The sequence below is a fragment of the Geotrypetes seraphini genome, chromosome 14 (genome assembly GCF_902459505.1).
Source record: "Geotrypetes seraphini chromosome 14, aGeoSer1.1, whole genome shotgun sequence".
Classification (NCBI taxonomy): Eukaryota; Metazoa; Chordata; class Amphibia; order Gymnophiona; family Dermophiidae; genus Geotrypetes; species Geotrypetes seraphini.
The window spans coordinates 18,092,053-18,113,363 of NC_047097.1; the positions used below are offsets into that span (position 1 = coordinate 18,092,053).

Here is a 21,311-nt window from a genome sequence, read left to right on the forward strand (position 1 = left end):
GAGCAGAGTGAAGAGAGGCAAATGGCACATGTTCTGTATCTCAAAACCTAGAGCTGGTAGGAGAAAACTGGTGTCATTTAGAAGTTCTGGATGAAATACGCTAAAACAGTGTGGCTTTGCTGTGTGTATAGCTCCATGCTCTAAGCCCCCCCCCCCTTCCCCCCGGAGTTATAAGAAATACTGTGTTGAGTGACTAACCAACTGAGGGATCCTTCAATGATTGTGAATGGGATTCCATTTTGCTTGTATTTTGCCATTTTTGGAATCAAGGGTCAAATATACTTAGAAACAGGTCTAGCGTTGGAGGCACCAAAATGAGTGTTGGCCAGTAAATCACTTTCCTCCCCCCCCCCCCTTTTTTTACAACATTATAGCGTGGTTTTTAGCGCCGGCTGTGGTGGTTACAGCTTCAGTGCTCATAGAATTCCAATGAGCATCGGAGCTGTTACTGCCACAGCCAGCGCTAAACACCGTGCTACGGTTCTGTAAAAGGGGGAAGGGTGGGGGGTTGATTGTTCCACAGAAAAGTAGTTTGTATATATGTATATATAGAGAGAGAGAGACAGACAGACTTTACCTCGCATTTCTAAGGCTTATTTGGCGTCAACTAGAAATTTTGCATTTCTTTACCTTGTCCCAGGTTTATAAAACAGTCTATCATTGAGGTTGAGAGAGGAGAAATCTTTAAAAAATATATAAAAGAGATTTTAAGGCTCATTATTTTCAGTTCGCTTTTTAAGTTCAGCTGACTGAAATCCTTTCTTACAACCTGCATTGCATAGTATATATGTGCTAGAAAGTATGTATGGTCTGTGTTATTATTTTAAATTTGTCTATGTCTGACTTTTTTTTTTTTCTCTTAATGGAGTTCCTTTCATTGGATTATTTTGTAGACCGCTTTGTTCTTATTTGTAGTGTAGATGGTATAGAAAGAGGTTTAATAACAAACATATCAAATCCCATTACTCTTACTGCTATTTGTGGGTTGCCGGAAGGGGTTCGTGTTTGTTGGTGGGGGGATTGCGCTTGTTGGGGGCCATCCCAGCCATTTTTGACAGGTCTGCCTGTCTCCATTTTTATTTTTTTTTTAATGGGGCAGATATTTTGCATGTGCAACACAAAATATCTGTGCCATGGGAAAAAAAAAGAATAAAAAAGAAAGGCAGGCCTGTCAAAAAACCTGCAGACCTGTCGGTAACTTAGTTACCCTATAATAGTATAGATATTTAACCATTTAATTCTATTGGCTGCCACTACGTTACCCACTTTCCATATAAAGCAGCTTATAAGTTTTTAACCCATTCACTATTGATAACTTAAATGTGAATTTTTTGTGTTAAACCTTCAGAATGTGCTAACCACCAGCCAATTTCATAAAGTGCTTTTCTTTGTGCAATAAATAAGCTTCTACAATTTTTCTTATTCAAAAGTTCAGGTTTTCAAATATTTTTTTTTTTTTAAACTTTTTACTTTCATGCTTGTTGATTGCATGAGTTGCTACTAGTTGATCTTAAACCATCGCATAGGGACTTTTCAATCTTTCCTAAACAAGGGAAAAGTTCCCTTGGACTGGAAAACTGCTAACGTCATTCCGCTCCACAAAAAGGGATGCAGGTCAGAAGCTGAAAATTACAGACCGGTGAGTCTCACATCAATAGTGTGTAAACTTATGGAGACGTTGATTAAAAACAGATTGGATATGATTCTGGATGACGAAAGGCTGAGGGATCCCCACCAGCATGGTTTTACGAAGGGAAGGTCTTGTCAATCCAATCTGATAAGCTTCTTCGACTAGGTAATGAAACAACTGGATAGGGGAGAGTCCCTGGATATAGTGTATTTGGACTTCAGTAAAGCCTTTGATAGTGTCCCACACCGTAGGTTATTGAACAAAATGAATACAATGGGACTAGGAGAAACATTGACTGCATGGGTTAAAGACTGGCTCAGTGGTAGACTTCAGAGGGTGGTAGTAAATGGTACTCCCTCAGAAACGTCGGAAGTGACCAGTGGAGTGCAGCAGGGCTCGGTCTTGGGTCTGATACTATTTAATATCTTTGTATGAGACCTGCCCCAGGGACTTCGAAGTAAAATTACATTATATGCCGATGACGCTAAGCTATCTAACGTAGTGGACATCACAACCGTGCCCGACAATATGAGGCAGGACCTACTTTTATTCGAAAAATGGTCTAATACTTGGCAACTGAGTTTTAATGCCAAAAAGTGTAAGGTTATGCACCTTGGTAGCAGTAACCCCTGCAGAACATGCACCCTGAATGATGAAACCTTAACAAGAACTGTCGCAGAATGGGACCTGGGTGTAATCATTAGTGAAGATATGAAGACTACCAATCAAGTGGAGAAAGCTTCAACCAAAGCTAGACAAATGCTGGGTTGCATCTGAAGAAGTTTCATCAGCTGAAGTTATAATGCCATAGTTATAATGCCATTGTACAGGTCCATGGTAAAACCTCATCTGGAGTACTGTGTTCAGTTTTGGAGGCCACATTATCAAAAGAATGTGAAGAGGATGGAGTCAGTTCAGCGAATGGCAACTAAGATGGTCTCAGGGCTCAAGGATCTCCCATATGAAGAACGTCTAAGCAGGCTGCAGTTATATTCTCTCGAAGAACGCCGAGAGAGGGGAGACATGATAGAGACGTTCAAATATCTTACAGGCCATATTAAGGTGGAGGAAGATATCTTTTTCCTTACATGTCCCATGGCAACAAGAGGGCATCCGCTCAAACTCAAGGATGGGAGACTTCATGGTAACATCAGGAAATACTTCTTCACCAAAAAGGTGGTTGATCGTTGGAATAGTCTTCCATGTCAGGTTGTCAAGGCCAGCAATGTGCTCAACTTCAAGAGACGATGGGATAAACATGTAGGTACACTCCGGAAAAATGCTTAGGGGGCGGGTTCTTTTATGGGGAAGGTTCTTTGAGTGGGCAGACTTGTTGGGCCGACGGCCCTTTTCTGCCGTCATACTCTGTTTCTATGTTATCTGCTCCGACATGTTTCGCCATAGGCTTTATCAAGACGAAGTCCCCCTTCAGTGTTGCTTATTTGAATACCTGAACTTTTGAAAATGAAAAATTTTAGAAGCTTATGTATTGTAACTGTATTGAAGAAACTTTATAAATAGTTGCCATTTTTGGGAGGATTAAACCCCTTTCCTCAGGTCAGGACAGGATACCATAACAGCAATATACCTGTTCTGAAGAAAGATTTGGCCTCTGAAAGCTAATTGAAAAATGGATTAGTCCAATAAAATGGTATTTTCTTATTTCTCATTATTTGTTTTGTTTTATTTCTGTTTGTTAATTTGTAAAGTGGTGATTGTTATGTATCAGTTTTTTCAAATTTACATCTACTGTCTTTATATTTTGCACAGTATTAGGGGACATGTGTCACTGTTTCTGTGGTGGTGTGGTGTTGCATTGTATGCAGAGTCTGGTTTCTTGGCGGTTCGGTTTTTTTGTCTACATATTTCTATTTTTAGTTTGTGTTTATCCCATATTGGGCAAGGGTGTATTTCTATTCTGTGTGTATGAAAAGGACTTAGTTTTCAGTTGGCATTGACTACAGGATTAATTGACTGTGCGGGATCTGGCTTGTTTAGTTTTACAATGTATGTGTTTGTGTTCTAGTGCTCACTGCAGTGTTTAAGATGCTGCCTTTTCCTCGGTACACTCTTGTTGCACGATATGTGGATTGTTACTAAAAATCATATTTTTCATATAGATATGGGGGGGGGGGGTCAAAGAATGATGGGCCCTGGGTGTCACACATGCTAGGTACACCACTGGTCCAGAGTCAAGTTCTTAAAATTACCTGAAAACTTCAGAATTCATAAGACATTTTTGCACTAGACTGCATTTTACATCATTTATGTAAATCTCTGACATAAATCTGAAGAAAGACATTCTTTCTTGCATTAAGTGGATTTTGAAAGTCAAATATTCCTTCTTTGTAGGTCAAATAGAACATTCTAAACACTTACTTTTGATCAGCAACTTTTTGTTCAGCTTGAGAGAAGCTTCACATTTTCACATTCAGCCCAATTCTTCAACTTTTTGTGCACTTTATAATGAGGGACTCGTGGAAGTGAAAACCAACAAGCTGGCACCATCTCAATAGACTAACCTAACACTTTATGATTAGCTTTTGAAGTTGAATTCTCCTCAAGTAAGTGCAAAAAAACCCCCAAAAAACAAAATGAAGAAAACTGAGAAGCATGATACCGGAGATGGTTATTGGGGCATTTGACTGAAAGAGAAAGGCTAGATAGGGAATATATAGCCATGTGCTCAGCGGGATGCCAGATAGATGTCACCCGCTTATCTTCCCTGTTTAAAGAAAAGACTTGGGGCTAGATTCACTAAGGACACCGATAATGTCCCGACCACTTTGCGATCCGATTGTTCCCTGACCCGATTCACTAACCTTGGAGCTGAGCAACCTCCGATCCGATCCACGCATGCAAATGAGGGGGAACGTCATGCAAATGTAGACAGGCAGCGATTCACTAAAAAAATCTGGAGCACCGACTGGGCTGGCCGATCAACAAAAGAAGCGACTGCTGGGGACCAGTCGCTCACGTGCTTTCCGACTGCATCTCCTGCTCTCCTGCCCCGATTCTCCTCTCTGCCCTGAATCTCTCTTACCGCCCCAACTCGCCACCCTGCTTCTGCCCCAAATCTCTTAAATGTCTTCACACAGTGGCAATCTGCTTCTCCCCAGTTTCTCCTTTCTGTTGCCTCCTCGACTAGCCGCCCTGAACTCGACCCGACTCTGCTCTCGCCGCCCCGACTCTCCTGCCCTTCCCCGCAGGTTTAAAGCGGGTTAAAACCACGGGCTCGTGAAATAGTAGTTTCAAGTTTCAAGATTTTTATTTTGTTTAATAAATCACTTATTAAAATTTACTAAGCGTTGTACAGTTTATAAAATCATGTATTTTTCGACTCAAAAAGACTGACGTGAAACATAAGTAAAAAACAAAAAAGTTTTCTTTCCAGCTCTGCCAGGCATAGAGGGCCAGCGCATTTGCAGACCATCTAGAGATGGTCTGTGCATGTGTCGGGACTGCTGGAGAGCGATCCGTGCAATCGGTTGGGGGTGCGAGTCTGATTACGCTCATTTGCATGAGGACGATTCGTGAATCGGCCCCCCCCCCCCCGGTCACGGATCGGATCCGATCCATGGCCTCAGTTAATCTAGCCCTTGGTTCTAATGGAGGGAGTAACAAAGATAAGGATGATCTAATACTCCACTATCACAGGAAAAAAGCTTTTTTTATTGTTAAGAAAAGGTGATTTCAGAATGCCTGTGTTAATCAAGAGAAAAATTAAGATTCTTCTTGTAATTTAGGGGGCAGTGTTTACCATTTTTCTATCTTACACCACATTTTCAATTAACACCATCCCAGATGTTACGTATTTCCCTTTCTTGTGGACATTTCCTTTCATGTGAATCAAGGATTAACTGTAATTTACATTACATTAGTGATTTCTATTTCACCATTACCTTGCGGTTCAAGGCGGATTATAAAAGGAGTTATCTAGCCATTTCCAGAGGAATTGAAGAGTAAAGCCGGTTGCTTCAGAAAATTGGGACGAGTCTTGAGGTGTTAGTTTGTCTTCAAGGATTTCTTGAATAGCATGGATTTTATTTCTTTTCTGGACGATTTGTAGTCTGGGGTCGTTATCTGTAAATTGGAGAGTTGGTAGTCTAGTTTTGCTGCTTGTGTGGCTAGAAGGCCATCGTACAGTTTTTTTCGTTTGACGTCTCTGATTGGGGGATGCGTGAACGGTTTGTGGGTTCTCCTATGTCTGATAGAGATAGTTTGGATTAGGCGGTTGTTTAGGTAGTCTGGGCTGTCTCTGATTATGGTTTTAAATAGTAGGCAGTAGAATTTGAATAGTATTCTTGCTTGTATTGGGAGCCAGTGTGAATCGAGGTATGCCACTGTGATGTGGTTGTGTTTCCTCAGTGAATAGATAAGTCTTAGTGCTGTGTTTTGAACTGTTTGTAGTTGTTTTATCATGGTTGTAGGGCAGGGGAGATAGAGGATGTTGCAGTAGTCTAGAAAACCTAAGACTAGGGACTGGACCAAGAGCTGGAATTGTGTTCTGTCGAATTTTTGAACTTCCCTCAAGTTTCTCATGTTCGTGAATGATTTTTGTATTGTTTTGTTGATTTGTGGTTGCATGGTACAGCTACAGCATCTGTCTATCGTCATTCTTAGAAGTTTTAGAGTGGGTTGTATTGGGTATGTGATTGAGTTTATTACTAGATTTGTTATGGCTGGGGTTTTATTATTTTCAAGAAGAATGAATTTTGTCTTGTCAGGGTTCAGTTTCAGTTTGTGATTTTTCATCCATGTTGTTACTGTTTCAAGTATCCTGTGTAGTGAGTTTGTCATGGAGGACATTGGTTGATCAAAAGGAAGGAGCATGGTGATGTCATCTGTATAGCTATAGGAGGTCAAGCCTAATTTGTCCAGGCAGGTGCCGGGGGATGCATTATAGAGATTGAAGAGAGTTGGGGATAGTGGAAATCCTTGAGGCACACTGCAGGGGTTGGACCATGGTCAGGGCAGGATTAACCAATAGGCCAAGTAGGCACGTGCCTAGGGCCCGAAATTGTCAGGGGGGGCCTGATGAAGGAGGGCATCAACATTGTTTTTTCCAAATGGCGATGGGCCCCTCCAGCTTTGACCGGCAACGCGGGCTCCACCCCAATCGGCAATGGAGCCCCCCCATTGACGGAAAGTAAGACAAGCAAGCGACGTGGGTATGAAAAGCAACGGGAACTGTAGTTGTGCAAGCGGTGCTGCTTGCCCAAAGCATCCCTCTGACACAGCTTCCTGTTTCCACCTGGGCACATGGTGAGGTGGGGCAGGGCAGGGGGCCCAGTGTACTCATGTGCCTAGGGGCCCTCGACGAATTAATCCTGCCCCGGCCATGGTTCTGATTTTTCTTTGTTCAACTTTACTCTGTAAGTTCTTGATTGTAGGGATCCTTGTAACCATGTGTGTACCTTATCTGTGATTCCTATTGTATCTAGTATTTGTAGTAGGATGTTATGGTCTACCAAGTCGAATGCTGCGGTGAGATCCAGTTGTATAATCAGCATTTTTCTACCTGTGCTGAGGTGTTGTCTAGCTGTGTCCAGGAGGGAACCTAGTAGTGTCTCTGTGCTGTAATTGGTTCAGAAACCAGACTGTGTAGGGTGGAGTATGTTGTGGTCTTCTAGGTAGTTGGTGAGGAGTTTGGCTACTAGGCCTTCCATTAGTTTGACATAAAGTGGTATTGAGGCTATGGTTCTATAGTTGGATGGTTGATCTGTTGCTCCTTTAGGGTCTTTTAGGATCGGGGTGACGACGATTTCGCTGAGGTCTTGCGGGAAAAGGCCATCTGCAAGCATGGTTTGTATCCATTGTAAGAGGAGAGCGTGGAATTTGATACTGGAGGATTTTAATAGGTATGGAGGGCAGTGGTTGAGATCGCAGGCTGAATTGCTATAATTTTTGTAGAATTTGTTAAGGTCGGATCATTGTATAGTGGGGAAGTGGGACCAAGTTCTGTTTGCCGCAGCTGATTCTTTTTCTGTGGGGGGGGGGGGCGGCATTGTGATCTCTTCTAGGTGGGTTGGGGTTCCGGTGAGGGTAGTCCTGGCAGTTGTAATTTTGTTTTTAAAGTATTCAGCTAAAAGGGTGGCTGAGGGGGGAGGGATGTCATTGGCCAGATAGGGTTTGGTGTCTGTGAGTTTTTTTAGTATTTGGAATAGTTTTTTTGTGTCTTGGGTTTCTTTTAGGTTGGTGTAGTGTGCCTTTCTTTTTTTCTTTTAGTATTAGCTTGTATTGTTGGTTTAGTTTTCTCCATGCTGTTTTCATGGGTTCTTGGTTGTTCTTTCTCCATTTTCTTTCTAGTCTGCATTGTCTTTTGAGTAGGAGTAGTTCGTTATTGAACCATTTGTCTGATCGTCTGCTAATTCTGTTTTTTATTTGCATTGGAGCTAGCTCATCTAGGGTAGCTGTGCTTATCCTGCACAATTGTGAGATGAAGTCCATGGGGTTGCATTCTTGGATTTTTGCATCTGTTTTAGTCCAGAATTTGGAGGGGTCGATGTATTTACGTGAGTTGTAGGTTGATATTTTGGGTTTTGGTTTGGTTTTGTCTTTGGTCCAGTTGATGTTGAAGGACTATGTGTAGTGGTCTGACCAGAGGGATCGAGACCACTTTTCATTTGATGTTTGAATCACTGGCAGTAAGGGCTGTTGGGTCATGAAGACTGCGATGTCTAGTTGGTGACCTTTCTCTTTTTTTTTTTTTTTAATATTTATTTATCTTTTTTAAATGAAATCACAAGTATCTACTTGTTACAGTAATACAGAGTATACCATAAAAGAAAAGTTCCCAAGCTTATAAAGAACTCAAAGCTAATGCTAAGGTAAAGCTAATCACAATTTAGGAATCCTTAAGAATTATATATAAAAATTAATCATAACCTTAAACACTTAATTAGCCCTCAAGAAGATATGGAGAAGCAATTTATAAAAGACAAGGAGGTCTTAAGAAAAATCACAATTGTCAAAAGAAATGGCTTAACGTGCTTTCACGGGCCTAATTTTCTTTGTGTCCAAAAAGGTTCGAAGGTGCTCAGGAAGGAAAAAGACATATTTAATTCCAGTGTATCTTACTAAGCATTTACAGGGGTAACTTAATACAAAAGTAGCTCCCAGGGCTTTAATTTCTTCTCTCATTAGTAAGAACAGTTTCCTCCGATCTTGAGTAGATTTTGTAACGTCGGGGAATATCCAAATTCTCTGAAGTTTCAAGTTTCAAGTTTAATAAAATTTGATGGTTCGCCTATTAAATCTAAGCGAATTACATAATAAAAAGGATAGTAGTATAAAACAGTAAAACAAGTTATTTTACATTAACAATTTTCAAAGGGCTATGACAGATTGACAATACAGACGAACTAAGAAACATTAGGAAAGGACATTAGGGAATAAAAGTTACAAATTGTTGTTTCCTCAAGGGAAGAAAGGGGTATGATATGGGTAGGACCAAACGATTAGGTTGGGGAAAATGTGTGAGGACGTATTAATTGTTTAGATGTACGCTGAGAAGTTATTCTAAAGGTTAAATGAGGATTTGAAGAGATATGTTTTTAGATTAATTTTAAATAAGTTAAGATCTTTGATGTTTCTGATATATAGGGGGAGGGTATTCCAGATAAGAGGTGCCATGACTGAGAAGATGTCATGGCGTCTAGTTCCTATTATTTTCAATGAGGGGAACATGTCGGAAGAATATTTTCAGTATAGCATTAAGGTCTTGTTAAAAAAACAAAAGATATTATCAAAGTACCCCGATATTCTATTTCTTCCTGGGAGTTTTCTAAGATATCAGTTAAGTTATTTAAATCCAAAGGTTGTGATCCGGCAGCCTTTGCGTCTTGTGGTGAAGAACCAACTTTCTTAGGAAGATAGTATATCCTATTTATAGGTGGAATTGAGTCCTGAGGAAATTTTTAAATTTTCAATAAGGTATTTTTTTAAACACGTCCAATGGAGAGGTAACTGAAGATTTCGGAAAATTCAAAATTCTAAGATTAAGTCTTCGGTTATGGTTTTCAAGTTGTTCAATTTTCCTTTGAAAGAAAAGTATTTCTTTAGTAAATGTTGCAGTAAGATTTTGAAGTGAAGCAATTTCTTTATTGACTTGGTCAAACTTTGGTATCAGATTGAATATTACGCACAGAGACTGTAAGATCATCCAATTTACTCACTATCGTTGAGATCTCACTGGCAGTTTTAGTGGAAGCAGCTTCTAACTTCTGGAGCACTCGCCAAATGCCGTCTAAAGTCACCTTTGAGGAGTGGATATCATCCGCTCCTACCGCTGTTGATTCTCTGGCGCTCAAACCAGCGTGAGGCCCTCCTATGTGTGAAGCTGTCGGACTCGTCAGGTCCTCAGAGCTCACGCTCTCAATGTCTGCTGACACCGGAATAGATGGCAGTCGGGTTGCCGGAAGGGAGAGCGAGATCTCAAGTCCCACTGCTCCGGTGGCTCCTTCCATCGGAGTCATCGCTGGGTTCCTGCTCCCTTCAATATTGGCCAGAGAACTTGTAAAGAAGTGCTCCATCGACTTATTTCCTGGTGTGGGAGGGTCCATCCGGACAAAACCCTAACGTTTGGTATGAGGCATGTTTGGCAGACTAAAAGTCTGGGATAGTAAGGTAATAATTGTAAGAACCGACGGAGCTCAACTAAAAAGCTGTTATCACGCCGCCGCCATCTTACTTCCTGCCCCTGGTGACCTTTCTCACGTGTGGTTTGTGGGTCTAAAATCTTGTATGTTAGGGCTTCGAGGAATGACAGTAGGTTTTCTATTTGTTTGGAGGATTGGTCTTTGAGATGGAGGTTTAGGTCTCCTAGGATTAGGTTGTAAGTTGCCGCTTAACATTTTATTATTATTGATTGTATTATTACAGCATTGCAAAACAGGATGTGCACAGATAGGGGTAAAAGGGAAACCATGCGAAGGGAAGGCCCTAGAACTCAACAACTGCTGCTACTTTTAATTTGCATCTTTTTATTAGAAAATCACCAATTAATATGAGCAAGCAAAATAAGTCTGCATGATATTCATCACTATTTAGCTGGTCAGGAATGGCCCCTGGCTGGCTAAATAGAACTAGGGCCCATGTGCTCAAAACTCACCGTGCCTTTAACGATCAACTAGTTTTAAACAATTTAGCATCATAAGAACATAAAGATTGCCTTACTGGGTCAGACCGAAGGTCCATCAAGCCCAGTATCCTGTTTCCAACAGTGGCCAACCCAGGTCCCAAGTACCTAATTAGATCCCAAGTAGCAAAATAGATTTTCCCCAAGTCCATCTCAATAATGGCCTATGGACTTCTCTGTTAGGAAATTATCCAAACCTTTTTTAAACCCCGCTCAGCTAACTGATTTCACCACATTCTCTGGCAGTTAATTCCAGAGTTTAATTACACGTATTTTTGGAAAACATGAACAAGTAATCCACTCGGTATTTTATAGACCTCTATCATATCACCCCTGAGTCATTTCTTCTCCAAGCTGAAGAACCCTAGCCACTTTAGCCTTTTCTCATAGGGAATTCATCCCATCCCTTTAATCATTTTTATATCCCTTTTCTAAATGCACTATATCTTTTTTTGAGGTACGGAGACCAGAGCTGCACACAGTATTCGAGGTGCGGCCATACCATAGAGCGATATAAGAGCATTATAACATTTTCATCTTTGTTTTCCATTCCGTTCTTGATAACTCCTAACATTTGATGCCCAAAATGGATTCTTCTCTGTGGTTTATAGCAGCCTCCGATAATTGTTTGTAAATGGATTACAGCGAGCTCATCAGTATTAAAATGGGCACTCTGACGATTGCCCAGATGATGCACAACATGAAGAGCCAGCCTTTAAGGATCCAAAATTTGTGACAGGTCAGGAAGTGCCGGTAGCGTTGAAACATGTTTGTTAGAAGCTTATACAGGCAGGTCTGAGCTGCTGATTGCATGTGGAAGTTCATAAAAATACTTTTATGGGATTGGGGTCCACATAATGTACGCATGTGTAATGAGCGTGTCTCGTGCATGCATATTAAAGAAAAAGCATATATATCTTGCGTTTTCACATTTGCATGCTTTGTTGTTAGCTCTTCGTCCCTTGCCTCTTAGGATGTGCGCAAAAGATGCACTACCAAAAGTCATGGTTGATGCTCATTCATCCCTGCAATGTAGCTATTCTACATATGTGTAATTCACTTTCTCCTACGACTGATTGGATGGGGGGGGAGGACCTCTGTTTAACTCATTTGCATGCAAAGTTGTTTGAACATCGATCACTGTATTAAGATCTGATGAGATACCAGCACCACAGTGACCCACGGGATTTTAATGGCGATTTTAGAGCATCTGGCTCTAAGCTGGCTAACCACCAATATTCAATGGGCAATAGGGCTATCTCCAGCTGAATGTCCCGATCACCGGCTATGTTGCGCAACACAGCTGGCTAGTGCCAATATTCATTGGCTGATGGCTAAGTCTAGCAGCCAGATATACCCACATAAATAGCTGATCTATTTTTGACCACTATGCTTTAGCTAGTCAGCAGATGAATATTGGCTTGGCCGGCTATGTCAACTGTGGCTGAACTTAGAAGACCACAAATTCAATGCCAGGTTTGCCGCCAACCATGGCAAGTAGCTAGGCTGCCTCCCACGGTCTGAATAATGGCCCTTGGGGAGACCTGTATGAGCTATCCGGTCTACCCAACAAGGTGGCCAGAGTTGAATCTCAAACTATGCATAATTTCATTATGAAATTAACATTCAGTGATTCTCCCTAAAACAAAAGAAGGCCAAGCTAATTTTAGCAGCTTTGTGAGACACATCTTGTCTTCTAGATGGGTCAGTACCCTCTAATGACTGGGTTTCATCCCAATGGCAATCGAAATTCATCTGAACAAAGATTTCCAGTTTCAGCTTACCATGACATCTGAAAACTTGTTAATCAACAAAACGCAGTCTTGCTCTCTTGAGTTCTCTACTAGACAGAATTTGCAAAACTGACCCTAGAAGTTATAAAATCAGAAGGGAACTCTTCAATGTATTTATTCTATTGTGAACTGACCAAAGGTTTTACTCAGTATGAAGATATAAGTTTAGAGTTACTATATAGCTCCAGACGACAGATCGAGACATCGGGTTTTCCTTTGCATTGCTTTCACTGAAAGTAAAACCAAGAATCATAAAAGGGCAGTACTACTCTCCAGGATAGACCAATGCATGTGATCCTTCCATCGTACCCGTCGGAGATCATACAGATGTCATCCAGCCTCCTGAAATCCTTCACCTTTGTTTGTATTTCTTTAGACAAACTTTGAATTCTTCCTCTTGTTTTCCTAGCATTCTGAAATGTTATTTATCTTCCTTGCTGTTTTCTAACCCTTTGCCTCTAATTGACCCTTAAGGTTATGTCCACTTCCGCCAACAGTATCCAGAGCTCTTTGAGAACATTCACACAGAGGCTGTGCGTAGCAAGATTGAAGCTGGATACCCCGGCGTTGAATCCAATCGAGACGAGTATGGCCGGGTGATCCTCCTCTTCGACATTGAGAACTGGGACTATGAAGAGATCACGTTTGATGAGGTGGGTCACTTGTTAGTTCTCGCCACTTCGTATGTCATTAAGGTGTCAATGTAAATAGCTTTGTTTCAGCTTCACCAGTCCCCTCTATTTATGTCGTTTCTGAGTTAATGTATAGATGTGATCAGGTAAATGGCAATGTGGTGTCACAACAAAAAAATATGGTTTAATGTGCCTAATATAATTCCGTATGCATCCTGTAGGACTCTTCGATCTAGTAATCAAAATCTCCTCATCATCCCCTCAATAAGAGAACTCTTCTACGACACTACTCGCACATCTATTTTCTCTGTTACAGCTCCCACTTTGTGGAATGCCCTTGCTGTTGATCTTCGCTTAGAAAACTCATTAGATACATTTAAAATCAAACTCAAAACTTTCCTATTTAAAGACGCCTATACCTTATAAACCCTGATTTTAACAACCATTGTTCCTCTTTCGTAAAACCTCAATGACAATCAATATGCTTCTTTTGATGCAACCCCCCCCCCCGTATCCAATTGTACTTCCTTTCCCATTTTGCCTCTCTTTATTTTTATTTTCCATCTCAATGTATTTATAAACTCTCCTCTCTCCTTGTTTCCCTTTCGTATCATGTACGTAAATGCGTAAGTGCTTCCCTCCTTTTAGCTTAGCCATGTTTTTATTTTAAGTTTTATAATTTTTATATTTTATTTTATTGTTAACCATTTAGATACTTGTATGATAAACGGTATATCAAAAATAAAGAAACTTGAAGAAACTTGAATGTTACACCCACATCTCTGAGACGCATGCTTATTTTATGTTACCACAGGTTTTTGTCCACGGAGAAGACTTGGAAGCCTTTTTTAGGAGATTGATCCTGATATCATGCCAGCAGATTTTGGAGGCAACATGCCAAAATATGATGGTAAAATCATTGCTGACAAGCTCTTTGGAACCTCTGAAGCTACCATCTTTTAATAGCCAAAATGTTTCCTATACCAATTTAGTGGCTTCACGTGCACTTCCAAAAAAATGTACATTTCATTCGCCACTCAAGAGTGAACCATATAGGCAGGAGGAAAAGCACTTGGTGTGATCATGTTGTGTCCTTACAGTTGGCTCTGGTGATGCAATAAAAACAAAAATAAAACTGGTAGTGCAGAGGTATCCCATGGAAGGCTGCACTGCTGAATTTGTCAAACTAGGCGACGAGTATCCCATGAAGGCTGAATTGTTGAATTTGTATGTATGAAAAGCTATTGTAAATATCCCAGGGACACAGAGGCTAAAATTGTATCTTGACCTGTCACATCTTCCCTACTGTTCCTCCCTTTTATGTGCTTTTTCTTAATAAATTGTAGTTCCTCCGTTTTTTTTCTATTGTTCTCATGTCTTAACCCCAACCAAGTATGTCATTCTTGGAAGTTCCATGTTTATTATTCATTGTTTGTTTCCTACTCATATTTACATTTTTAATGTACAACACTTTGTATTCCAGGAGACACGTTTTATCAAATTTTAATAAAGTATGAACTATGAAAGCATGTTATGGAAGGCATGGCCAGCCAACTGTAAGTATAAATTCTTTAAACAAGCATGCTTTATTTTATTAAATGATATTCATTTGCTACCTGTAAAATTATACACAGAATAATATTATCTAATGATAGTATAATGTGTTTTTGTATGAGGCCTGTATATAAGAGTTATAAAGTTACAGCATTAGTGCATGTGCCATTGTGTATATGTATGTTAATATAAAAGAAAAAATTAGATTAGGGCAAAGGGACAGATTACTTTTTTCTGGGTATAGATCTTAGAATTAAAGCAAGGACACTGCAGGAGGTTCATTCCCAGTTGTGGTGAACAGGGAGGGGCTGATGTGAGATTTTTCTAACTACATTAGCCAGTTGAGGAATTTTAAAGTATAATCTATAAAGGCAGATAGAGAAATTACAATTAAATTAAAGTACTGAAGAGTACAGGGAATTAATTTACAGATCATTATAGGCTCTAGAGGGATGTGGAGTACACAGCATAGCCCCTAATTATTAAACCATAAGGGCTGGCATTCTTTGAACATTCCAGCAGATCTGGGAGAGAGTGTAGGTTTTTGCCCTATGTGACCATATAGTGTGCTAATTTAGCTGGATAGAAATATTGTTGTAGTAGATACGGGACTGGCTCTCCAGAATTAGGATAATACAATAGTTGAATAAATAATTTAGGATATCTTTTCCATGACCAGACAAATAGGCTTCCTGTACTAAAACGTTAAAAGTAGTTTGTACACTTTTGGAAAAAAAAAAAAAGAAAAAGTGTGGAGAGCAAGAGGAGCGAGGAATAAAAATTGTTTTATTTCAGGTATATTTTTCATTAAGCTGCCTGTTAAAGGGATGTACTAATAGATTTACCCCATCCTTTCAAGCATTCAACGCATTTCAAGGTTCTGAGAGTTTGCACGAGTCAAATTCTAGATGTGTTACCTTAGAAATAGCCTGTTTAAACTAAAGGTGTAGAGAGATCTTTGCAATTCAATGCTTTAATGAGTGAAACAGAGCTCAAAGTAATCAGAAACAAGATTTAAATGGGTTTTTTTTGTGTGTATGTGTGTGATTGTATGTGCAAGTTCTAGTTACTTGTCTATGTCATAAATCCTTAGGAGTCTTATCTTGCTTCTCACTTAAACATACAGAATGATCAAGAAGGAGATTACGGACAGAACGGAGAAGGTTATCATGCTGCTGTACCGGGCTATGGTACGCCCTCACCTGGAATACTGCATCTAGCACTGGTCGCCATACATGAAGAAGGACATGGTACTACTCGAAAAGGCCAAAGGTAAGAAGAGTGGAATTATCCAAAAAGACAGATGTGCACTAAAAAAGTGTCCACAAACTTATCTGTAGATGTACAAATCTTGAATTCTTCCAATGTCATGATGGTACAATCAATGATTCAATGACTCGACATGTACATGTTTCGGCCAACAGGCCTGCCTCAGGAGTCTTAAGAATCATAAAACAAATGAGTAGCTGCTTGAAACGTGGACGCAACTCGTTTTGAAATAAGAAAGTCGCGTGTCAAACCGTCTCAAAAAAAGTGTGGCGTCTCACGTGAATGATTGGAAGTGAAAACAGTGTCAATGATAGCTAACAGTGAAAGAATATTTTGTGCAGAAAAAGATTTATTCCAATAGAGATACCATGCTTATAAGAAAAAATACATCAGAAATATGCTGAGTTTTATGAATACAGAGTGGATTTAGAGACTGCTTCTGTGTGTGAGAGAGAAAGGACTGACTGTCTGCCTGCATGAATGCGTGTTTTTCTTGGGTGTGACCGATGGATGGGTCTGAAGAGAATTTAGCGAAGAGGAGATGGTCAAAAGCTCTAGAGAAGAGGATAAGGATTTTAACCTCTTATTTTTATAATATTTAGAAAATAACAATAATAGATGTTATGTAACCATGTCTTTCTGTAAATTGGTTGAAATACTGGTAAATAAGATGTGAAATGTCCCTCATAAATTGGAGTTACTGTAAAATATCTAGATTCTGTAGCTGGGGTCTTTTTCTTCCCTAACTACCTTAGTACATCTTATCATGTCTGTTGACCCTTAGGCTTCTGCCGAGGTCTTTTGTTTGTTACTCTTAAATACTGATAACCTAGATGTAATCTAGGTATGCCCAAGATTAGATATGATGGATGTAATCTTCCATAGGCTTTTGCTGACGCTGGTTAAGCCAACAGAACATGCTGACAATTATCAACTGTATGGCAGGGTTGACACTGAGCATAGTGTTAGATTAAACTTATCTTTTGACAGGTAAGCTCTTTGGAACAGGAACCTTCTACAGTGACAGTAGTTCATTCAAATAGAAAGTTTAATTTTCTCCTTTAGATATTAATGAATTTGCAATTTAATAGTTGGTCATTTGGAAATTGTATTAATGTGGTTTTGCCTCTGATTATGTTGTAGATGGTAGAAGATGAGGTCTGCAGATTGCATCAGGCAGACAGGGGACCTTTCCAGACTGCATACGTGAAATCTATGGACAGTCATATTTCTCTGCCCTGTTATGACTCCAATCAAAAGGATTGTACAACTAAATATATTAAGGAATACAATCATATATAATCAGTAAATATGTATCAAAAATGTATTGTAGGTGATATTTAATAGCAGGGAGTCATTCATGCCACATATACACGAACTGTTGACAAAACACCAACTGTATGAAAAATCATAATACAACGGAGAAAAATAAACCTCAGTTGTGAAAGACCGGGACTACACCTTCAGATGAGTGCATTTTTTTTCTCTTCTACTGTGATTCTATGCCCTACGCCTCCACAACCGTTTATACAAGTGAAGTTGAGCTGTAGCCCTCGCTAATATTTTAGTTAGTTTGGGATTCTGGTCACTTTTTTGACATGATCTAATGCATTGAACTTTGCTTACACTACTTATATTGAAGAAACTTTTGAAAAATATTTGATTCTGTATGAATGGAAATTATTTATTTATTGATATGTATACGAAGTTTTTTTTATAAACCAGTGATGATGTGAACAGGTTTAACTTCCAATCAAAAGGAAACATACATACCTTTTAAAGCTTCACAAGACATCAAGCTAATGACTGTGGCTAACTCCTGATTTTGAGAGACTGTTGCGAATCTACTGTCAGAAGAGTTTGCACAAGTTACCAGCCAATCCACACTTTCCTTTACATTTTCCTTGGTTTTATATTGTCAATTGTTGTCATATGTTTTATGATGCATTCTTGTTAAGAAATTTTGCTTTGTTTAGGTGTTAACGTTAGTTATGTAATTTATCTGGATTTTCACATTTTTCTCTTAATTGTGCAACTGTTGTGCTTTTCCTTTTTATATATATATATATATATATATATATATATATATATATATATATATATATATATAATTTAACAAGCCTGTATTATGATAAACACTTGATTTATGATTACTTTAATCCCAAAAAATACACCTCCACCAGGGGTCTCAAAGTCCTTCCTTGAGGGCCGCAATCCAGTCAGGTTTTCAGGATTTCCCCAATGAATATGCATGAGATCTATGTGCATGCATTGCTTTCAATGCATATTCATTGGGTCATGTTTATCTATTACACATATATTTGGGTTTCTTAGGAGTATCACTTTGCATTTATTCTACAATCTTAGTGCATTCAATTCTAGGTTGTTGTTGTTTTTTATTCATTGAGTTTTTAAACATTATTATTACTACATATAATAACAAGGAAAGGATATTACATGGAAATAAAAAAAAAATTAAAATAAAATAAAGTTCCTTATTACAAATCCTCTAGTCCACATAATGGGAAAGTAACCTGATCAGCAAGAAAATTAAAACATAATCATGATTGAACAAATCAACTATCAATGGTGCTTTCCTATTGAAGTCCGATGGATATTACTTTTTAGTTTCATGCAATTGCAAAAATTGTTCAAGCTGTATTGAATCCCAAAATGTATGTTTACAATCTTTACATTTCAAGATCCATTTACATGGAAACTTAAGCTAGAATGTAGCTTCCAAGGCTAATACTCTAGGTTTCAGATCCAAAAAAGCCTTCCTTTTCAACTGAGTTGCCCTGGTGCCATCTGGAAAAATGGAAACTCTATCTCCACAGCCTTTTACATGTTAGTTTTGATAATATGCTTTCATTATTAAAGATTTATCTCTTTCCCTTACACATGTCACCAGTAGGGTTGATCTTGTATGTATTGTATCCTGTGAATCTTCCAGGAAACCCATCAGATCAAATTCTATTGGTTCTAATTGATCTGTTCCCAGCTCAGCAGAAATCTTTTTCTGCTGTGGGATATAGTAAGAATTTGTTATGGACAAAGTTTCTGTGTCAGTCAATTTCAAAACTTCTTTAAAATAGTTATGTAACAAATATCTGATGTTAACAAATTAAGTTTTTGGAAAATTGAGTAGGTGTAGTTTCTTTGCCCTCAACATGTTTTCCATGAGTTCAAATCGAGTATGAATAAAATGTAAATCTGTAACAGATGAAGATGAAACTGCTTGCAAAGTTGTAATTTGGGATTCAATTATTACAATATATTTCTCCAGACCTTTCAAATTTATCATCCACATTTTCTAATTTATGCACTACTTCTTCTGAAAATGTAATATTTCAATTTACCACTGACTGCAATAACCCTTCCACGGTAGTATTAATCGCCCACAAATCTTATAAGGAAGCATCCTGAGGCTCTTCCCGGGACTTCTGTGCTAGTAAGGCCTTATTGTGAAGGGATAGAGCCTTAGGCATCTCCCCAAAGGTCCATAGGGAGGATGCTAATTGCGCAGGTGAACCTGTCAGAAGAGAAGTAGACCCAGTCATTGAGTCACTGTTACCTCGAGCTGTATTTGGAGAAGGAGGTGGAGCATGCTCTAAAGGGCTGAATGATGCCCCTGAAAAAGAGTCAGTGTTCACATTTTGACCAGTCACACCAGTTGCTACAAGGTGTCTATCCAGGGGGCTAGGTAAAATAGATGTCAAAACTTTAGCCCTCATTCTATTCTAGGTTACTATGCCAGATACTTCTGGATACAGGGAAATATTCTAAGTTTAGTAATATTGAGGATCTCTTATTTTAGGGACATCTAGGGATTTTGATATGCCTTACATATCTAAGTTTAATCTTTTCTATTAGCTATAGTGTCTTTCTTTGCATTTTCCTGACCATTATACTTCATGAGTGCCAGTGTTCCCAATACCTCTCTAGATTAAAAAAAAAAAAAAAAGTACCGCAAGTTTAGTCTCTGTTCGGCTCATCTGGTACTTGACCTTTGGTTATTGTGCCTTGAAGGTAGAACAGACACTGTTTGGGCACCTGCCATCATTAGGCAAGCATCTGATAAGTTTCCTGTATGGTTTTACTTGGCCAGCAAAATTCACATAAATTACTTGGAGAAGGGTTTTATCTAGGACAGTGGATGGGATTTGCTTGCTTGCTTTCTCACCTGGCGGCTGGGGTTGGGTCTAGGAAAGCAGGATTGGGGGCGGAACTGGAGCATGATGGGGCGAGCCTAGGGGGGGGGGGGGGTCCACCCTACCTACTCATACATATTCATTGTGGATATGCGAGAGTCACTGGTGTAAATTTTAGCACCTAAAGTTAGGTACCCTAATCTCAATTTAGGCTCTGTTCAGGTACAGAATCTGAGTGTCTCAATGCCATTATAAAATACTATTTTAGTGCATAGATTTTGGGCACCTAAGTTTTACCGCTCTTTATAGAATTGCCCCTTTACTGCTTCCTGCAGTTTAGTAAACAGGCCTAAAGATTTCCCTCGGTTCAGCCACTACCAATAGGGCTGGCCCGTGAGTTGTTCAGCTGACATAGTCACTGTGAGAAACCGGAAGATTAAGATTTATTAAAGGCATGAATAAACATGATTTATTTTGTAGCATTGTGGAAATATTGTCAAACTTTAGAAGAAATTCACATGTTTTCAGAAAGTGGAGGGCACATTAGTTCAATGTTTCCTTTGTGTTTGGAGATATGAATATATATAATATCTCAAGATAGGCTGATAGCACTCAAGGTCAAACCTGTTCAAACTGGGTAAGTGGTAGTTGGGTTTGGGAGCGTAAAAAAAGGAGAGGGAAAGAAAGATGGTGTACACGGGGAATGGAAGAAAGTGGAGAACTTTTGGTCAGAGGGAGGGAGGTACAGATAGGGAAGTGAAAGATGAGAGGGAGAAATGTGGTGGAAAGGGAACAGTGGGACAGATTGAAAGGGATGCAAGAGGGAGGAATTTTGGACATAGTGGTGAAGGGAATGGAGGGATAAATGTTGGGCATGGGGCTGGTGGGTAGGGGTGAAAAATGCTGCACATGGTCTGGGCAATGAGAGAGGGATAAATGCAGGACCATGCTAGGAGGAACCAATGGACAGCAACTGAAGAATTTGCAGAGGATGGGAAAGCGGAAAAAAGAAACTGGGACCAACTTGCTGGAAAAATAATTCTCCAGTCAAACAAAAATAAAAATGTTAGCTTTGGGAAATGTATATAGTGTCTTTGTATTGTGTTCAAAAGAAAAGGAAATGCTTTTCTGGTTTTATTTCTA

The 21,311-nt window shown here is 39.4% G+C and overlaps 1 long non-coding RNA gene across 3 annotated transcripts in view; it reads left to right on the forward strand.

Moving 5' to 3' along the window:
• LOC117348655 overlaps positions 1-18,059 on the forward strand; it is a 62,804-nt gene extending 44,745 nt beyond the window's left edge. For 2 of the 3 annotated variants that reach the window (XR_004537024.1, XR_004537023.1), the window contains exons 4-8: positions 13,060-13,215; positions 14,009-14,104; positions 14,678-14,750; positions 15,875-16,020; positions 17,161-18,059. This is a non-coding gene — a long non-coding RNA (uncharacterized LOC117348655). Of the gene's footprint in view, positions 1-11,199; positions 13,216-14,008; positions 14,105-14,677; positions 14,751-15,874; positions 16,021-17,160 lie in introns of those variants that run through there. The other variant, XR_004537022.1, reaches the window with a different exon arrangement.
• Positions 18,060-21,311: the final 3,252 nt, after the last annotated feature.